Source organism: Malania oleifera, chromosome 5 (genome assembly GCF_029873635.1).
Source record: "Malania oleifera isolate guangnan ecotype guangnan chromosome 5, ASM2987363v1, whole genome shotgun sequence".
NCBI lineage: Eukaryota > Viridiplantae > Streptophyta > Magnoliopsida > Santalales > Ximeniaceae > Malania > Malania oleifera.
The window spans coordinates 94,159,859-94,180,427 of NC_080421.1; the positions used below are offsets into that span (position 1 = coordinate 94,159,859).

At 39.3% G+C, this 20,569-nt stretch overlaps 1 protein-coding gene across 1 annotated transcript in view; it reads right to left on the minus strand.

Annotated features, from left to right (window-relative positions):
• The window catches only part of LOC131156527 (exocyst complex component SEC5A-like), a 77,694-nt gene that overhangs the window by 49,164 nt on the left and 7,961 nt on the right, over positions 1 to 20,569 (minus strand). The window lies entirely within an intron of this gene.

The following is a 20,569-nucleotide window of genomic DNA, read 5'->3' on the forward strand; positions in this document are numbered from 1 at the left end:
CAACTATGCACTTGCGGCTTTCTGTTAATGTCTGTTCAAGGCTAGTGAAGGCTTCTTTGTGAGTTTTTTTGGAGCCATGGCAGCACTCATATGTTCAGTTGTGATGCTGTGGCAGTGCTATATCCATCGGTGAGTTGTTCACCTCGTCTGTGACTCCCAAACTAATGTTTGCGCCTCTTAATTTGCCCCACACCGCACTTAAACGCAAGCCCAAATGCCCAATTCTCGTGATCAAAACAAAAGCCTTCAATTCTTCATTTGAAAAAAAAAAAAAAAAGATTATAATTTTGCCATTGGTTATTTTTTAACAATTTGACAGTCATTAGGTAATAGAGGTTTCTACTTTTGTGGGTAATTAAATGTTTAACAATTTACCAAATTATAATTTTAAAAATAACTTCGTTTGTTATGTTACGAAATGAATTATTCATTGGATGGTAAAAAAAAAGGTATACTTGGATGGGAATGATGGATTATCCACCATATGCTACATAGTATCCGATCCAAACTGTTATCAATCCACCATTTAATTAAGTCGGATATGGATTGTAACTTCCTCATCTAATAATCCGTCTAGTCTGCTATAGATTATCCGAACCAATCCACTTTGCCAAGTCTACCGCTCGCACCAAAGACGAGGAATGAAAACTTACTAGAATCTCCTCCTATTTCCAATCTCGAGAGAAATTGCCCAGCCACAATATTTTGGGTTTTCTTCCGCAATATTTTGACCTAAAGGAGATATCTTGATTGCTGACACAACATATTGCAAGCAAGCGCAATAATTTGACATGAAACACTAGCAATTGAAGAATTATTGTACCCATCAGCACTTTGGAGCGTGGATTTATCATACTCTGAGCATACTATTAAGCCATTCCACACCATTTTCAAGATTGGGGAAAAAGTATGCAAATTCATTTTTTAAGGAAGATGTCCTATGAATGTGATTTCTAGAAATGGCATCATTCTTATGCAACTTCATATGGAACCCCATCTAAAGCCTTATAACATATCTTGGACTGATAACACTACCTTATATGTTTGTGAAAGATGTGTGGCTCCCATCCAAATGGGTGACTACTTAGACAATATTTGGTGTGATATCATACCCATGAACATTGGCCATGGACTCCTTGGTTCCCCTTGATTGGATGGTTTGGCTATGACTCAAGGATTTGAGAACACACGTCTTCCACCATAATGGAAAGAAAATCATTTTGAAGCCCGCTCAACCAATCAACCAACACAAAGAATCAGCCACAGTAACAATCTGAAGACACTACAAGCAAGGAAATGCAAGTGTCTAACGGCCTCCAAAGTCATTCAGACATTCCTATAGTTGAGTTTGTCATCATCAATATGTTCATTGATGCAAATTCTCAAGTCAATTCTATGGTATTGCCAGTGGAACGTGGTTTCTTGTCTCATTCAACTGCTAGCTTTCAAGGAGTCCGAGTTTGCTTCTTACTTCTGATCGTCCAACATTTCAAAATTCAAAGCTAAATGTCGTCTAACTAGGGGAGAGTAATGATGTAGGTACAGCATCAAGGATTTGAAGCCATGGGAGAAATTAGAAGAGATTGAAGAGAGGAAGGGGAAGGGTGGAGAGAGGAGATACGAGGGGGGGAATTCACATTCACAACTCAATCCAAATTCAACATCAAATGTCTATTACATGTCTTTCACACACTATTTATAAGAAAGCATCAAATTTCTATTACATGGCTTTCACACACTACTTATAACAAAGCCTTTCCACATGAAATTGTCAACCGAACAGCAAACAGCAAACAGCAAAGCAAAAGATTTCTTTCCTTTCTTCAGCCTGCATTTATTTCCTTCTATTTCAATTCATTATTTTGTACAGTTAGCATATATTTAGTTTACATGCATAGGGCCTGACAGAATATAGTTTACTTGTATAGGGCTAGAATCATGCTAGACCTTATATACTTTCCATGTATAGCATTCTTGTAAAGTCTATATAATATACAGAACTCAAGGCCAATTGATTCGGCCATTTACAAAATATTTGACATGGTATCAGAGCCAGCCGAATGCTAGGATTTTTTTTTTTCCCCCTTCTATTTTTGGTCTTCACAGTTTCGTGGCTGCTGGGGCTTTGTTTTCTCTTCCAGAATTTTTTCTCTGTTCTTTCGGTACTTCTGTGGCTGCGTGGCTGTCGACACAACAGGTTTCTGGGCTGTCATTTATTCCTCCAGTTTATGTCCTTGTGATTCTCAGCAAGCAGGCAACAGTTTTCTGTTGCTTTGTGTGACTTTCGGCAAGTAGGCACAGTAGGTTTCTGGTTTGCCACTTATTTCTCCAATTTCTGTTGCTGTTTGTTACTCTCGGCAAGCAGGCACAGCAAGTTTCTGGTTTGCCACTTATTTCTCCAGTTTCTGTTCCTGTTTGTGACTCTCGGCAAGCAGGCAACAGCTTTCTGTTGCTGTTTCTGGCACTTATCTTCTCGGCAGAGCAGGCTTTTGGTTCAAGATTTAATTTTTAGTGCAGTTTTATGGTTCAAGATTTAATTTTTTAGTGCAGGGAGGTTGTTATTGGTTTTAATTTGTACCTGCATTGTTTATTTTGGGCTTCAAGATTTTCTGGTGGTCTGTTTCTTTCGGCACAGTTTTTTTTTTCTTTTTTTTTTTTTTTTTTGGGTCTTCTCGATTTTCTCCATTATTTAGAATGGACTCCGCACCTGTGTGTGCCAAGTTTACGGGCAACAATTATTCTACGTGGGCTTTTCAGTTTGAACTTTTCCTGAAGGGAAAAGATCTTTGGGGTCATATTGATGACCCAAATTGTGCACCCAATCCTGATAAATCCAAGGAGTCCACAGCTTGTCCATCATGGGTTGTGCTTGATGCTCGGATTATGTCTTGGCTTCTTGGCTCGGTTAAGCCACATATTGTCCCCAACTTGCGACCTTATCGCACCGCTCAATCCATGTGGACTTATTTAAAAACAGTATATCATCAAGATACCAGTGTCCGTCGTTTTCAGTTAGAGCATGTGATTGCCATGTTTCAACATGACAATCTTTCCATCCAAGACTATTATTCGGGGTTTCTGACTCTTTGGAATGAATATTCTGATCTGGTTATTGCGGATGTTCCTGTGGCTTCTCTTCCCATTATTCAACGTCTTCACAAGACTAGTCGTCGTGATCAGTCGCTTATGAAACACTGCCCTTAGTACGAATTTGTTCACTCGTCTCTGCTAAATCGATCTCCTGTTCCTTCTCTGGATGTTTGTTTTGGTGATTTACTTCGTGAAGAACAACGGCTTAGTACTCAAGTTACTCTGGCACAATCTCATAATAGTTCCGAGTCTGTCCCTGTGGCTTATGCTACTCAATGACGAGGACCGCCTGCGCATTCTAGCACTTTGCAGTGTTTTTGCTACAAAGAATTTGGAAATATCGCTGCTAATTGTTCCAATAAATCCTACTTTTATTGCAAGAAGAAGGGTCACATTATCAAAGAATGTCGTATCCGCCCGTAGAATCGTCAGGCCTAGGCATTCCAGACTTCTGTTAGTGCACCCCCCACAGTGACAGTTGCAGCTCCTGGTTCTTCTTCAGGTGACTTCTCTGTTCCTACACCTCCTCAAGCGAATTATTGCACACCCAAAATGGTGCAACAGATGCTAATTTCGGCATTATCAACAATGGGGCTCCAAGGTAACAATTCTACTAATCTCTGGTATGTGGACTTGGGTGCCTCAAATCACATGACGAATAATCCCACTACCTTGTGTCATGTTCGGCCCAACGCTGGTCAATTCGCTATTCAAACTGCCAATGGCAATTCTTTGCCAATAGCTACTATCGGAGATGCCTCTTCTAAGTTCTAACCTCACTAATGTGTTTCTTGCTCCTCAGCTTTCCACGAATCTTATTTCTGTTGGTCAATTAGTTGATAACGATCGTGCTGTTAATTTTTCTAGTAATGGTTATATCGTGCAGGACTAGGTAACGGGGGAGCCGATCGCGAAGGGACCTAAAATGAGGCACTTGTTTCCACTACTTTTTCCTATTCCAGCACGTTCTCCAGTTTCTTCTATTAAGTCTTTTGCTTGTAATAATGTTTCAAATCTTAGTATGGTGTGGCATCATCGTTTAGGCCATCCCAATACTCAGATCATATCTCATGTATTGAACTCTGGTTTAATTGGTAATAAAGAATGTTCTTCTTTATCTCTTGAGTGTGCCTCTTGCAAACTTGATAAAAGCAAAACTCTTCCCTTCCCTTTGCATGGTAGTAGAGCTTCTCAGTGTTTTGAGCTTATCCATAGTGATGTTTGGGCACCTTCCCCGATTAGTTCACATGAAAAATTTAAATACTATGTGACTTTCATTGATGGTCATAGTAGATTTACTTGGGTCTACTTTCTTCGCTCTAAATCTGAGGTTGTTCGTACTCTCACGGAGTTTTTAGCGTATGATGACAATCAATTTTCTGCTTTTATTAAGACACTATGCACAAATTCTAGTGGTGAACATGTGTCTACTGAGTTTCAAGCATTTTTTGGCTTCTAAAAGCATTATTCATCAACGTTCATGTCTAGCTACTCCCTAACAGAATGGAGTAGCCAAACGAAAAAATCATCATCTCCTAGATGTGGTCCATACTCTCCTGCTAGAATTTTCTGTTCCATCCTTGTTTTGGGTTGAGGCTCTAAAAACTGCTACTTTATTAATCGTTTACCTTCTCAAGTCCTACTCATGGAGTCTCCCTATTTCCATTTATTTGCTAAGCAACCTAGTTACGATAACCTCCGTACCTTTGGTTGTGTATGTTTTGTTCATTTACCTCCTCATGAGCGACATAAATTATCTGGTCAATCTATTTGATGTGCATTCTTAGGATACATTGTGTCAAAAGGGATTTTACTGCCATGATCCTACATTACATCGTACACGCATTTCTAGAAATGTTATTTTCTTTGAAAATCAACATTTCTTTCATGTGTCCTCTATACCCTCCTCTCCTACTGTGATTCTCCCCTCCTTTGAAGAGCAGTTCTCAGATCCTCATCCAATCAGTTCTTGTTTTAAACCAAGTATTGTGTATACGCGGCGCCCCCGCCCACAGTCTCTTCCGATAGCTCATCCAATATCTAATCTTACCACGCTCTAGATTCAGTAAGTTGCAGCACCTCTAGAGCCTTTGGTACATCACACTTCTTGAGTGTTTATACCCCCAGACAGTTATGGGTTTCCCTCTTCAAGTTGTGGTAACTTTGTTTCAGCTCTTACTGTTGCATTGTCCAATTTAGATATTCCCACTTCCTACTCACACGCTACCAAGCATGATTGTTGGCGACTAGCTATGCAGGAAGAAATTGCCACTCTAGAGGCCAATCACACCTGAGACATTGAGCCTTGTCCTCCCACCATTGCTCCTCTAGGTTGTAAATGGGTTTATTCAGTCAAGGTCCAATCTGATGGAAGTCTGGATCGTTACAAAGATCTCCTTGTTGCACTTGGGAATAATCAAGAATATGGTGTCAATTACGAAGAGACCTTTGCTCCTATGGCTAAGATGACTATTGTTCGTACGATTCTGGCTATTGCTGCTTCTAGTGAGTGGCCACTACATCAAATGGATGTCAAGAATGCTTCTCTTCACGGGGATCTTAAAGAGTGTTTTAATATGAAGCCACCCCCGAGCTTGTTTCCCTCTCCGACTTCACATGTGTGTAAGCTTCGTTGTTCTCTTTATGGTCTCAAACAAGCTCTGAGGGCCTGGTTTGATAAATTCCGCACCACTTTATTACAATTTTCATTCAAGCAGAGCAAGTATGACACTTCATTGTTTCTTCGGAAATCATACATGGGTATTGTTGTTCTTTTGGCTTATGTTGATGATATTGTGATTATTGGTTCCGATTGTGCTTTACTTGCTCAACTTAAGACTCATCTCTCAAAGTCATTTCATATGAAAGATCTTGGGTCTCTCACATATTTTCTTGGTCTTGAGGTGAATCGTAGCCCCTCGGGTATTTCACTCAATCAACATAAGTATGCTAGTGACTTGGTGGCCACAGCTGGCCTTCAGAAGGGTCTTGTCTATCTCACCATTACTAGACTAGACATTTCTTTTGTTGTACAGCAAGTCAGCCTATTTCTTTAGACTCCTCGTCATCTTCATTTGGCTGCTGTCTATAGGATCATACGCTATGTTTAGGGCATTTCTACCCGTGGTTTATTCTTCCCTGTAGGCAATTCCACTCGCCTTGCTACTTATAACGATGTTGATTGGGCTGGTTGTGAGGATACACGTCGCTCCATCACTGGTTGGTGTGCGTTCTTAGGTGATGCATTGATCTCTTGGAAGAGTAAGAAGCAAGACAGAGATTCTAAGTCATCAACGGAATCTGAATACCAAGCGATGTCTCTTGCTTGTTCTAAAATTATTTGGCTTCGAGGCTTGCTTGCTGAGCTAGATTTTTCTGAGACCGATCCTACACCTCTACATGCGGATAATACAAGTGCTATCCAAATCACGGCCAATCCTATCTATCATGAGCGCACGAAGCATATTGAAGTCAATTGTCACTCTATCCGTGAAGAGCTAATCTTTAAGGAAATGAGAAGCTAGAGACAAAATACAAAGTTTAAATAGGTTAGAGATGGTGATTGTAATTCTAAATTTTTTTGTAGAATAGCCAATGGAAAAATGAGAAAGAATTTGATAAAGGAGATGGAGGTGGATAAGGGGTTATTATGATGGATTCTAGTAGAATTGCCTCTAAGATCACTGATTGTTATTATAATCTATATTCTGAGGAGGATGAGAGTAGACCAATGGTGGAAGGATTAGAGTAGGATCCTCTGCTTGTTGATAGAATGGCCTAGTAAGAGAGACCTTTTGAGGAAGAGGAAGTTAGGACTACAGTTTTTTGAGATGAAGAGGGATAAAGCTCTTAGGCCCGATGGTTTTAATTTAAACTTTTATCAAGATTGTTGGATGGTGGTGAAGAATGACCTAATGAAAGTTTTAAATTAATTCTATTGGAATGGAGTATTAATTCTACTTTTATTGTTTTGGTGCCAAAGAAAAGTAGGTCTATCAAGGTTTCCAACTATAGACTGATTAGCTTAGTTTCTAGTGTTTATAAAATAATCACTAAAATGCGAGCTAACAGAATAAAAGTGGTGCTCGATAAGACTATTTCTAAGGCCCAAAGTGCATTTTTGGGGGGAGAGATAAATCGTGGATGCAATCCTGATTGCAATGAAACTGTTGAGGATACTAGGAGGAGGAGAAGAATAGGCTTGTTTTTAAGTTGGACTTTGGAAAAGCTTATAATAGGGTGAGCCGAAACTTTTTGGATAAGATTTTAGTGAGGAAGGGGTTTGGAGAAAGATGGCATAGATGGATGAAAGGTTGTATGTCTAACATGAATTTTGTGGCAATAGTGAATAACAAGGCTAAATCTTGGTTTAGGGCCACGAGGGGAATTAGACAAGGAGATCCTCCATTGTTTTTTTTTTTTTTTTTGGTCAAAGGAAATAGTCCATGATCACATAAATTGACAAAAAAGGAATCAATAAGCCCACCCCACCAAGTGGGACTTAAGGCGGGGTTTTGTAGTTGCTGTTGTTTTTTTAATTTTTTATTTTTTTCATGTTAGTGACTGATGTTTTGAGCAGGTTGGTTGATAGGGCAGTGGATAGAGATTTAGTGAAAGGTCTTAAAGTGAGCAAGGAGTAGATCATGGTGTCACACCTTCAATTTGCAGATGATACTATCTTTTTACCTGGAGCAACATTGGCCTTTTTTCCTAAATATAGTGGGGCTTCTTCAATTTTAAATTTTTGAAAGAGTCTCAGGGTTTAAGATTAATATGGGAAAGAGTGGTATCGTGGCTATTAACATGCCTGCAGAGAGTGTTAGGGAATTAGCCTTAGAAGTTGGGTGTGCTGAGTTGCGATGGGCGATGTCCTATCTAGGGATTCCTTTGGGAGGCAATCCTAGAGTAGCTAGCTTTTGGGATCTGCTGGTGGAGAGAGTGTCCAAGCATTTAGATGAGTGGAAGGGAGCCCTTTTTCTTTGGTAGGGAGGATTACTCTAATTCAGGCTTGTCTTTCTAGTATTCCATTGTATTTTTTGTTTATTTTTAAAGTTCCAACGGGAGTTGCTAGTAAGATTGAGAGGATTATGTGAGATTTTCTTTGGTCAAGGGTAGGGGGTTTTAAGGATCATTTTTTGAGGTGGAAGTGGTTTGTAGGACCAAAAGGGAGGGTGGTTTGGGTCTTGGAAATTTCATGTCTAAGAATATGACTCTTTTGGCTAAATGGCTTTGGCAGTTCCCATTAGAGGTTTCTTCCTCGTGGCATAAAGTTATCCAAAGTAAATTTGAACTTGATGGGAATGGGTGGGTTCTAGATATTCTCCTCAAAGCCTGTGGAAAGGTATTTCCAAGATTTAACCTTTCTTTATTCCCTATACAAAATTAGTTATGGGTTAGGACTATAATATCCTTTTTTTGGAAAGGCCATTGGTTCGGGAATGTTGCTCTAGCCACCTTTTGTCCTTGCCTATTTTGTTCAAGGTCAACGGAAAAATGATCCTATTTCTTCCTTTAGTGCTGATTCAGGCGGTCCATTACCTTCTTGGGATTTTCATTTTAGGAGAGCCTTGAATGATAAGGAAACTATTGAATTAACTTCTTTGTTGGTTATGTTGAACAATTGTAGGGTATCTTCCAAGGATGATAGTCGATCTTGGTTGTTGGATTCCTCAAGTGTTTTTTTCTTGTAAATTTTTTTGTGATTTCTTGGTTGGTACCAATTTCTCCCTTCCACTCTACAAAGTAATATGGAAGGTCAAAATCCCCCCTAAAATCAAAGTGTCTCTTTGGTTGGTTGTGCTTAATAGGATAAATACTGATGAGTTGCCACATATATGGGGACCTATAAAGGCTCTCTCTTCTGATATAGGTATGCTTTGTTTTGATTGTTCAGAATCTATTTCTCATCTTTTCTTGCATTGCAAGTGCTAATGTCTATTTAGCCATTTAGCATTATTAGCATGTGTTAAGAGTTATGTTAGTAAGTGGGAGTTAGTAAGGGTATTTTGGTCATTGGCATAGTATTTGACATATATTATAAATAGAGGTAGAGACCTATTATCGAGGTAAGGTCTTCCATTTTCCCAATTCTTCAACATGAAATCAGAGCAAGATCCGACCTATACCCTAATTGCATGATTGCTGCTAAATCAAACCCTAAGCATCTTAATACCATGCAACCTGCTGCAGTAGAAGGGTCATCAGCATCACCAAAGTCCAGGAGCAGGTCAGCAGTTGCCAGAAAAAGCTGCAGTTGCCGGAAAAATCCTGGACGCTGCTGTCCTCTTCAACACCTCAAGAAATACCTCATATTTTGCACAACTAACCACATAGCAAGCCACAGAACCTGCCGATCTGCCAGCCCTCAAAATTTCATAAACAAAGGAGCCTTCACAAGCAGGCACATGCCAGCCAAAATCCGGCAGTGCTGACCCCACTCACCGGCGCACGATACATTTTTGAGCAGCCATTTTGCTCCGATTTCCTCCCAAATGTATTGACCACCATTATACCAAGCTGTTTGTCATCTTTATTGTCCAAAGATATTACCTTTTTTAGTTGTCCATGTGCGGCATTTCAAGAATGACTGCTTGCTAATGCCTGAAGCTGTTGGTCAATGCTTATAGAGTTCATTGAGGCCTGAAACAGTGGTATTGCTGTGTTCTTGATTTGTTTTTATCTTTCTTGTTCATTGTCACCCTGGTCATCCTTCACTGGAAAAGTTAAAATGTCTTGTTCTTAGTTTGAATTTTGTGCCTAGTCTAGATTGTGAGTATTGTCAATCAGAGAAGCACCATCGGGTCCATTTCGCTTCCCAAGTTAATAAACGGCCTGCAAGCCCTTTTATGTTAGTTCATTTTGAAGTTTAGAGTCCTAGTAGAGTTGTGTCCAAGTTGGGTTTCCAATACTTTGTAACCTTTGTGGATGAGTATTCAAGTACCTGGTTATATTTAACAAAAGATTGTTCCAAGTTATTTCATGTACTTTGTGCCTTTTGTTCTAAAATAATGACTCAATTTGGCCTGCCAATTCGAATACTTTGAAGTAATAATGCTAAAGAGTATTTCAGTGCACAATTCACTACTTATATGACTCAATTTGGTATTGTCCACCAATCATCCTATGCCCACACTCAACGAAATGGAGTTGCAAAGAGGAAAAATAGACATATTCTTGAAACCACTCGCACCTTACTTTATCAAATGCATGTACCTAAAGTGTTTTGGAGTGATGTTGTACTCATTTCTTGTTATCTAATGAACATGATGCCCTCTGTTCTTAGTGGTAAAATTCCCTACTCCATTCTTTCTCCTAATTCACCTTTATTCTCTCTCCCTCCTTATATATTTGGGTGTGTGTCTTTTGTTCATCAACTAACTCTTGGGGTGGACAAGTTGGATCATCATGCTATAAAATGTGTATTTCTAGGCTACTCAAATACTTAAAAGGGATATCGTTGTTATAGTCTTGTGTTGCATCGCTTCTTTGTTTCTGCCGATGTTACCTTCTTTGAGTCTACACCTAGCTAAACCCAATCCCTAAGTGCTTCTAAGCTCAATGAGTCTCTTCCTTTGCCTAATCTTCCAAATTCAACTTTGTTGTCCTTGCCCAACCAACCATCTAAGTCCCCATGTAGTTCGAGTCCTTCTCATCGCCTTGATCATCCTAATTTGCAGGTGTATTCACAACGGTGGCTCCAAGGAAGAGAGTCTCCTCCAACTTATACTACCACGTCTTTGGTTTTCTCGTCTAATGATTATATTCCCTATGATGTTGATCCTCTCATTATTGTTCAGAAAGTTAAATGCACATGTACTCAACATCCCATTTCCAACTATGTTTGTTATGACTTCTTATCACCCTCCTATTATTGTTTTGTTATTGCTCTATCATCTACTACCCTTCCTAAATCTATTTTGGAAGCCTTAGCCCACTCTAGGTGGAGGAATGCTATGGTTGAAGGGATGAATGCTTTACATGACAATGGCACTTGGGACTTGGTACCTCTTCCTCCAAACAAGTCTATGGTTGGTTGTCGCTAGGTTTACATTGTGAAAGTCAACCCTAATGATTATGTGGCTCATCTAAAGGACTTTTTTGTTGCTAAGGGATGTACTCAGGTGTATGGTCTAGATTATTCTGATACTTTTTCTCTAGTTTCAGAACTTACATTAGTGCATCTACTCATCTCCTTGGCTACTACTAGTCACTAGCCTCTGCATCATTTAGATGTGAAGAACGCCTTCCTGCATGTTGACCTAGAGGAGGAGGGCTATATGGAGCAGTCACATGGGTTGCTAGGGGGAAGTCAGGCTTAGTGTGTCGGCTCAAGAAGGCTCTATATGGTTTAAAACAATCTCCCAAAGCATGGTTTGGTCATTTCAATGCTTCAGTACTTGAGTTTAGACTTCGATTGTGTGTAGTGAATCATTTCGTGTTTTATCATCATATTTCATCGGGTAAGATCCTTCTTGTGGTTTATATGGATGATATTGTTATTATAGGTGATGATAAAGGCATTAAGAGTCTCAAAATTTTTCTACAGACTAAATTTCAAACCAAAGATTTGGGACTGTTAAAATACGTCTTGGGTATAGAAGTATCTAGATCTCGTATGGGAATTGTTTTGTCACAAAAAGGAAGTATGTTCTTCATCTGTTGGATAAAATTTTATTGCTGAGATATAAACTAGTTGATACACCCATGGATCCTAACAGCAAGCTAGTGTCGGATATGGGTGATTTGCAACCTAATCTTGGACAGTACCGGAGACTTATTGAAAAGTTGAATTATCTCATAGTCACTCAACCAGATATATCTTTTGCAATAAGTGTTGTGAGTCAATTTCTAGATTCTCCAAGGACAAGTCATTGGCATGCAATAATTTGCATCTTGAGATATCTCAAAGATGCATCTAGGAGAGGTCTTTTATATCATGATCAGGGTCACTTATATCCATGAATATACTGATGTAGATTGGGTTGGGTCGCCTTCCGACCGAGATCCACAATCGGGTACTATATCTTGGTTGGTGGTAATTTGGTTTCTTGGAAAAGTAAGAAACAAATTTTGGTGGTCAAGTCAAGTGTTGAATTAGAATATAGAGCTATGGTTCACACTACTTGTGAACTTGTCTGGGTGAAGAACATGTTGGACAAATTGGGTATTTTGCATTCTCAATCTATGAAGTTGATGTGTGACAATCAAGTTGCTCTTCATATTGCCTCCAACCCGGTCTTTCATGAGTGGACAAAGCACATTGAAGTTGATTGCTACTTGTTTTGGAGAGACTTGTGTAGAAGCTCACTACTACCGCTTATGCGAAGTCAAATATACAGCTTGCTGATTTGTTTACCAAAGCATTTGGGAGGAGGGGGGTGCTCGCGTTAAATTTATTTGTAACAAGCTATGAGCATATGACATTTATGCTCCAGCTTGAGGGTAAGTGTTAAGAGGTTATTTATGTCTTTTAGTATTATTTATTAAATGTGTTAGTATGTTTATTAGTGAGAGTTAGTAAGGGTATTATTATCATTAGATTGTATTCGATTTGTATATAAATAGAGAGACCTATCCTCCAGTTAGGTCACTCATTTTTATCAAAATCTCAAGAAATGCAAAGTGTGCCATGATTATAGTGTCCTCCAAGACAATTTTAAGTATGTTGGCAAGAACTTAAGATAGGACTTTGGCAGGCTAGTAACCAGGCTTATCGATCTAAAGTCATTGACTCTCCTAGCTCTCTCTTTTTTTGGTAATGAGGGTGATGAAAAGCGGACTTTGCACTGATTTGACCACACCCTTGCGATGGAATTCATCAAAAAATTTAGAATATCAACCATAGTAGCCAAAAGCGCGCCTGCAGGTGCAAGGCGCATAGGGGTGACAAGGCCAGCGCCTCATCACTGGTGAGGCAAGGCTACCTTTAAAAGGCGCATAGGGGCGCATTGATGCGCTTGGCACCGTGAGTTGCGCCTTGAAAGTTTTAATGCTGTTAGCCTATTAATAAAGAAAAAAGGCCAGAACGAGCCCTAACCCTCATTTGACTCGAACCAACAGGATTCATCCGCAACTCTTCGAGCCAACACGACACCATCCGGAACCCTTCTGCTTCGCCAGCAAGAGCCCTTTGTAAGTTTGTCTTCGAGCCTTCGTACCAACAAGAGCCCTACGCGAGCTCGTCTTCCAGCCTTCGAACCAGCTGGAGCCCTTCACAAGCTCGTCTTCAAGCCTTCAAGCCAGCAGGAGCCCTTCGTGAGTTTGTCTTCGAGCCTTCGAACCAACAGGAGCCCTACGCAAGCTCGTCTTCCAGCCTTCAAACCAGCTAGAGCCCTTCGCGAGCTCACCTTCAAGCCTTTGAACTAGTAGGAGCCCTTCCTCAGTTCGTCTTCGAGCCTTCAAACCAGCAAGAGCCCTTCGTCTTCGAGGATCGAGCCTTCGTGAGTCGTCAAGCTGCTTCAATTTTCAAACTAGTAAGTAGTCTTCTTCTTCTTCACTTCTTCTTTTTTTTTCAGTTCTTCAGTCCTTCTTCTTCTTCTCCTACTTCTTCTTCTTTAGTTCTTCTTCAGTTTTGCTGCCTCCTGCCGACTGCTTCCTCTTATAATATTAAGTTGCATGAAGCCTCTAAGTTAATGTTATATAATGTGTAATTAATTATGTAGTTTAATGCAAGTTTATACTTTATAATTAATATATAACATTTTTTTACTGAATTTTGTTGTTGCTTTGTAATTTGTTTGGAAATGCAATATACAAATTATACATATTTCTAAAATATATTAATATATAAAATCTTTTACATTTCTCTGAAATATATTAATATATAACATCTTCCCTTAAAATTGAAAGAGAAGTTTTATAGGACAGCTGTAAGACCAACTATGCTATATGGATCAGCATGTTGGGCGACGAAGAAACAAAATATCCAAAAAGTAAATGAGAATGCTTAGATGGATGAGTGGTATAACATTGAAAGATAAATTAAGGACTGAACATATTCGCGGTAAGTTAAGTGTAGGGTGTAGCTCCTATAGAAGATGAGATAAAGGAGTAACGACTCAAATGGTATGGACACTTGCAACATAGGCTGCATAGTGCACCAGTGAGAGAGTGAATTAGTTAGCGTGGAGGGGCAGTAGAAGGGGTAGGGGTAGACCTAAAATAACTTGGAAGGAGATAGTGAGTAAGGATTTAATATCCCTGAATCTATCAAAAGAAATGGTACATGGTCGCATAAATTGGCAGAAAATGATTCATATAGCCAACACCACCTAGTGGGACTAAGGCTTGGTTTTTTTGTTTTTGTTGTATCTTTTACTGAATTTAGCTATTGTTTTATTGTACTCTTTTCTTTTGATATTGAAGATGCTTTTGGGCCTTCAGCCTAGCAATTTTATTTTATTTCATTTCAAATTTGACGCTTGAAATCTTGCATGCCTAATTACTTATGTTGAACTATGTTTGTTTCACTTGGAACTTGGTTGTCATAATTACTATTGAATATTTTGGAATTTTAAATTCTAATATTACTATTGATGTGTTTTTATATCAATTACCCACCAAATAGGCATTGTACACAATTTTAATAATTGTGTGCCTCACCTTCGTGAGGCGTGCGCCTTCACCTCACGCCTCGGCTCCAAGTACCCTATGCGCCTCAGTGTGCCTTGTGCCTTCGACTACTATGATATCAACTTCCAACACTCCCCAATTATCCTAAAAAATAACATCAAGAAACCATTTAGGCTGGGAGCCTTATCTTTGCACATGTCAAAAACAAAATTTCTAATTTTTTCAACCTCAAAAGGCCTTTCCATCCACCAAAAAAAACTCTCTCGTATCGGACTCCAATCCAGGCGCCTTCCACCATCAATCTATTTGGGTTCTCAAAAAATAGAGTTTTACAGAAGTTTGTAATCTCAACTCCAATATGAGATTGGCCCCTCACCACTTGGCTTGAGTCTAAGAAAGACTAGCTCCTTGATGTATCCTTTCCTTCTCCCATTCACCACCTTGTGAAAATAACCAGAATAACAGTCCCACTCTTTCACCCATTTCGCCCTCGATTTTGACGCCAACAGATGTTCTATCTCAATAACTAGACTTCTAACTTGTTACTAAGATTGACCCTCCTACTCATATCCTCGTCCTCGTGAAGTCCGCACTCTTCTAACCCATCCAGTCCAGCAATTTTCAAAGAGGATAATGTTTTTAGCATCTCTAGCATTTCCAAAAATTTCTTTACTCTTTCAACTTAGACTTCAGTAGTTTCAGCTTTCATGAATTTAAAGCCTTCCTACCCCTATGCTAGCTCCACCAACCTCTAACCCTCTCCTTAAAGGGAGGATGAGCTAACCACATGTTCTTAAAACGGGAGGGGTTGGGCCCCCACTTCATATGGTTAGACTCTAAAAGGAGAGGGCAACAATTGGACATAGGTCTAGGGAGAATTCGCTAAATAAGATGAGAGAACTTGTCCTCCCACTCATTTGTAAAGCAAAATCTATCAATGCGGGAGCATACCCGTCTTAACCCAAAAGCCCCCAAGTGAAAATGCCATTATCAATAGGGACATCTCTAAGCCCACAATCCTCAATAAAGACATCAATTATTTTTCATACTCATGGAGGTCCTAGGGTTCCTTGGATCTTTCAAGAAATGTGAAACACATTAAAGCCCTCCCCCCATTCAGTCCATACACAAAAGTGAACCACCAACCTCCTACACCTCTAATATTTTAATGTCAAGGAGGATAGATAGAGAATAGGACTCCTCAAGGATTTTCTTAAAAGATGCTACCCTAGTATCGCAAATGATAATTTGAACCCAAGATACCCTTGACAACGAAAGACAACCCCAATTTTTATGTCTTCTATCCCAGAAACTTCTAATTATAAAGAAGTCAACTTCCCTTAGCTTAGTTTCCTAGAGGAACAAAATATCAAGGGTGGCCTTTAATACAAGTTCCTTAATCACTCTGCCCTTGGCTCAACTACCTAGACCTCTAACGTTCCAAGAAAGGATCTTCATTTTGCACACAAAAGGGCCCTAGAGGACCTACCACCTTTGTCATTTTAAGAAAAAAATTCAACTTCCCAAACTCTCCTAAGTTTCTTAGGCATTTAACCATCCCTTGAATCTGCTTTCCTCAACCTGTTTCTCTCACTTCGAGAGCTAACCAAGGCTAAATTCATCTCTTCCAAGAGTTCATGAACTTCCGAGTCTGATCTTCTAATAGGTAAGGACAAGGATGATCCCTCCTCCAATAGGCCCCAATGGCACAGAGGTGTATCCAAGTTGATTCCAATAGAACAGGAAGGATACAATCATCAACAACATGCTTGACTTGCATATCTTCTTGAGCCTCGTGTCCTAGGTCGAAAGGTGGATGAATTGGGAATGAGCTTGGTACCAAAGGATACTATAAGTTGTCAATAGAGATAGTATGGGTTAAGGTGGGGTCTAGGGCTTTGGCACTTGGGAAGATGAACCTAGTCTGAACTCACTTCTCCTTGGAAGAAAGAAATGCAAGCTCTATCAAAAGACAGCCCCAAGTGGGATCTCAAAATTGGGGTATTGATGGTGGTCCTTGAAATCGCTTTTCCTATGAAGGCAATCGATAAGGAGCTCTTTGTACACTGACGAAATAAGGCTGAATCCTCTTCTTCAACCTCCAAATCTTCTTCCTCTAATAGGGCAATCTATTTACCCTCGTCCTCCCACTCCTATTGAGACCTAATCTTTTTGCAAGCTGCCGAAAGCCTCATCAAAACATCCCCTTTCAAGCTAATTCTGGTTGAGGAAAGGGCAACTAGCTCCCCTCAAACACTGATGTGTGACCATCTGCGTTGGTGTTTTTAGCAACACACAAAAGAGTCATTCATTGGCCTCAAGCAAGCAATTCCTTGTAGAACTGAAACACTTGAAAGTGGGAAACAATTTTCGAACTAGGCAAGGGCTTTGTGGGCTTTGTCTTGAAATGGACCCAATATTTTGGTATGTTCTAGCTTCGCACCACTCTTTGGTTGCCTTGGGTTCAACGAATGGTCCAAAAGATGGCCCTTTCCTTGAAACTTCTTCTCCATTCAAACTTGAATTTTTCCCTCATATAGAAAATCCAAGCCTCATGTCTCCCTTGACCTTACAACGTACCCAAAACACATCCAATTAGTCTCGTTGGAAGATTTTCCCTAAGGAATTTCCAATGGTTTCAGCCTAGAGAACACATATTTTATGGTGGGTAAATTTGTGGTGTAGCCAATGTTGGTAGAACCACAGGCTAGGCACTCATTCTGTGGTCTCTAGGTTGTTATTCTCAGCCTTTGAACACCTTTCTTTTTGCTGTTTCCAAGAAAACTACCCATCCGAAGGACTCCTCACCATCTGGAATCCAAATTGAACTCATTGCCCCTTTGTGAGGTATTTTCTCTAGCAAGATGAATCTCCTGCAGGCATTCACCCTTAGTTGAAGCAGCACAATAGGGTTTGGAGCTCTCCAAATTCTCGCCCATCATGAAGAGGAAAAGATGAAGTTCCTGCTGCAGCCATCTTCGATCATCTTCAAAGATGGAGATTGAGAATTGTCTTCATGACAAGACAAGTACCTCCTTTCTCCTTGAAGGAAAATCATTTTTTATGGATCAAGATAATGAGGTCTATAAGGGAGCTAGAGATGAGCAGAGAGAAAGTTCAGTTAAGGGCAAAAAGCTTTCTGTGTATGAAACTAAGGGGAAGAAGGGATGTCTGCTTGACGAGAATTAGTGAAAATTTTTGGGTAAAATTTAGGTTTTCTGTGAGTAGGAGAGAGGGAGAAGGGAATGAGGGGAGGAGATGAAAGATTTTGGATGAGGTTTAGGGTTTTCTGCAACACGGCGAAAGGGCAAAAGAAAACGAGGAAAGGAGACAAGGTTGTGTGGAAAACCTGGACGAAGTTTAGTTTAGAGTTCAAGGAGAGAGCAGCAACGATCACAAGCTTGGTGAAGGGAGGCAGACAAAGGTGAGGATGAGAACTATCACAAGAGTTAATCCATCACTATCTTTTGGAGTGTTTTGGAATGGATTACTTGGAGGTTTTGGAGAGAATTGAGCTTGTCCAGATTCAATTGAGGAGTTGTTATCTATTTTGTTTAAAGGTTTTTGAAGGAGTAAAGATGATTCAGCTTTGTGGAGGTGCAGGTTTTTTGCTGTCTCGTGGAGCATTTGGTTGAAGAGGAATGCCCATATTTTCTCAAGGAAATCTTGTCCTATGATCTAGGATAGGAATCTTTTGGCTTTGTTGTGGGCTTTAAAGAGTTAGCTTTTCTAATTTTCAGCGTAATTGGTGGCAGCACTGTTTTGATGTTTTTTATGTTTTTACCTTCTGCTTTTATCATCTTAAAAGGAAGATTTCCTATGCTCCTTAGTGTATTTTCCCTTATCTTCAATATAATTTTTTCTTGTTCTATCATAATATCAAATACAAGCATGAAAAGAAACAGTGAAGAAGGATCCCCTATTTAACATCCCCTAGATGATTTAATCCATGATTTTGCTTCCTGTTAGATTAACACTTTACCTTAGAACTTAAGCTGTTAGGTTGTGGGGCAACAATGTATATCAAGTCTTAACACTCCCCACACGTGCAGCCAAAATTGCACATGGAGAGATGAACAAACAATAAAGAACACCCATTACAGAGCATAAGATAATTCTTAACAATTTATCAATAAACACGGGAAATAAGACTAGAACCCAAGACCTCCTGGCAACCATAGCTCTAATACTATGTCAGATTACCACTTTACCTAAAAGCTTAAGCTGTTAGGTTGTGGACCAACAATGTATATCAAGCCTTAACACTTCCCAGTCGCAATCACAAAAGAAAGAAAATCTCTAATCCATTTCTTCACTTCGCCCAAAATGTTTCACCTCTAGAACTAGAATTTCATCAAGAAAAATCCAACAAACTCAATCATATTTCCACTCAATAGCTAATTAGAAAACAATTTCCTCCTGACTTCTAGCATACTAAATAACCTCATTAGCCACCAACATTACATTCAAAATCTAACACCATCCACCTGAATCAAAGTGCTCAAATATGAGAAAATTGTATCCACCAACTCTCCACTCAAGAAAGAACCTTAGTCAAATTTTATTGACACTAATCACCAAGCTAATGGGAACATCAAATTTTATTGACACTAATCACCAAGCTAATGGGAACAAAATCCATAATCTTAAAGTGTTCATCTTTCTTAGGAACAAGGGTCTATGAAAGTGGACTAACACACAATTTTCTAAAGAATTCAGGAAATTCCTTATAAAGAAATCAGATTTTAAAATATCCTGGTAACACTAAGAAAAGCCCTAGTGAAATCATCAGGCCTAGGGCCTTATCTTTCTCCATCTTAAACACAGCCCTCAACTCTAACCGTAACCATAAAGCTCTATCTTCAGGAATTGAGCATCAATCTCCTCAACCATGATGCTTTCTCCTTAACCTCCCTCAGAAAAGAACCCCACAGAACTTTGCAATCAACTCTGGATTTTTAATAACCATTAACCACGCCCATGTTATCCAGCTTTTTAATATAACTAATCCATTTCCTGCCACTAGCCACTCATCGAAGAATCTAGTACAACTACTCCCCTCAACCCTAATCTTTTGTCTCCAGCCAAGTGCCCTTCCTCATAACTTCAAACTCATTTGGCAAGTGATTCTTCTCCTAGCAAAGTCCTCCAAGAGAGAGCCCTCCTCAACCAACCAATCTTAAGTACCCACCTCCGATAAAATATCCCTCTTAGGTATCAACTTCCTGTAAAGTGTAAAATATCCCTCTTCCAAACCCACAGATCCCCAAAGATTTTAGCATTCAACACTTTTAGCTTTTCTTTCACATATTTTAATTTATGGAGCACCTTTTTTTTATCCAGAATTTGCGCACACAAAATATTTACCGAGCAGCGCGCATGTGTGTGTTCACACAGCTGCACATGCACACAAATACACAAAGCACATGGTTTTGCATACATATCCTCCAAAAAATAATATCTTTCTTTTCTCCAAAAATTTGAACAGCAAAAAACATTCTTATACACACATAAATTATTAATACATATAGAAAGCCATATCACTCAAAAGTTCAACAAAAAGCAAACTATTGGCAGTGAAAGAAGCAGCTCCCAAACAACACTGCAATAAATAAAAAGAAATTTCCAAACATCACTGCAACAGTCACTTCAGAAGAAACCATGTTATGAACTCTTTTTCTAATTCTTTTCCAAGGCAAACATTGTTTATTCTCATCTACCGACATTTTTGCTAGGTAACTTCAGGACTTTATTATATGATCACTTTTCTCTAACCATTTGAAAGATTAAAAAAATAAAAAACAAAAACAAACATTCAGAAATGCTATTGTTCTATTAATGCTGTACTTATATTTCTCCTATTTTATTTTTTAAAAAAAATTCCAAGGCAGTTACTGACACTTTGCTA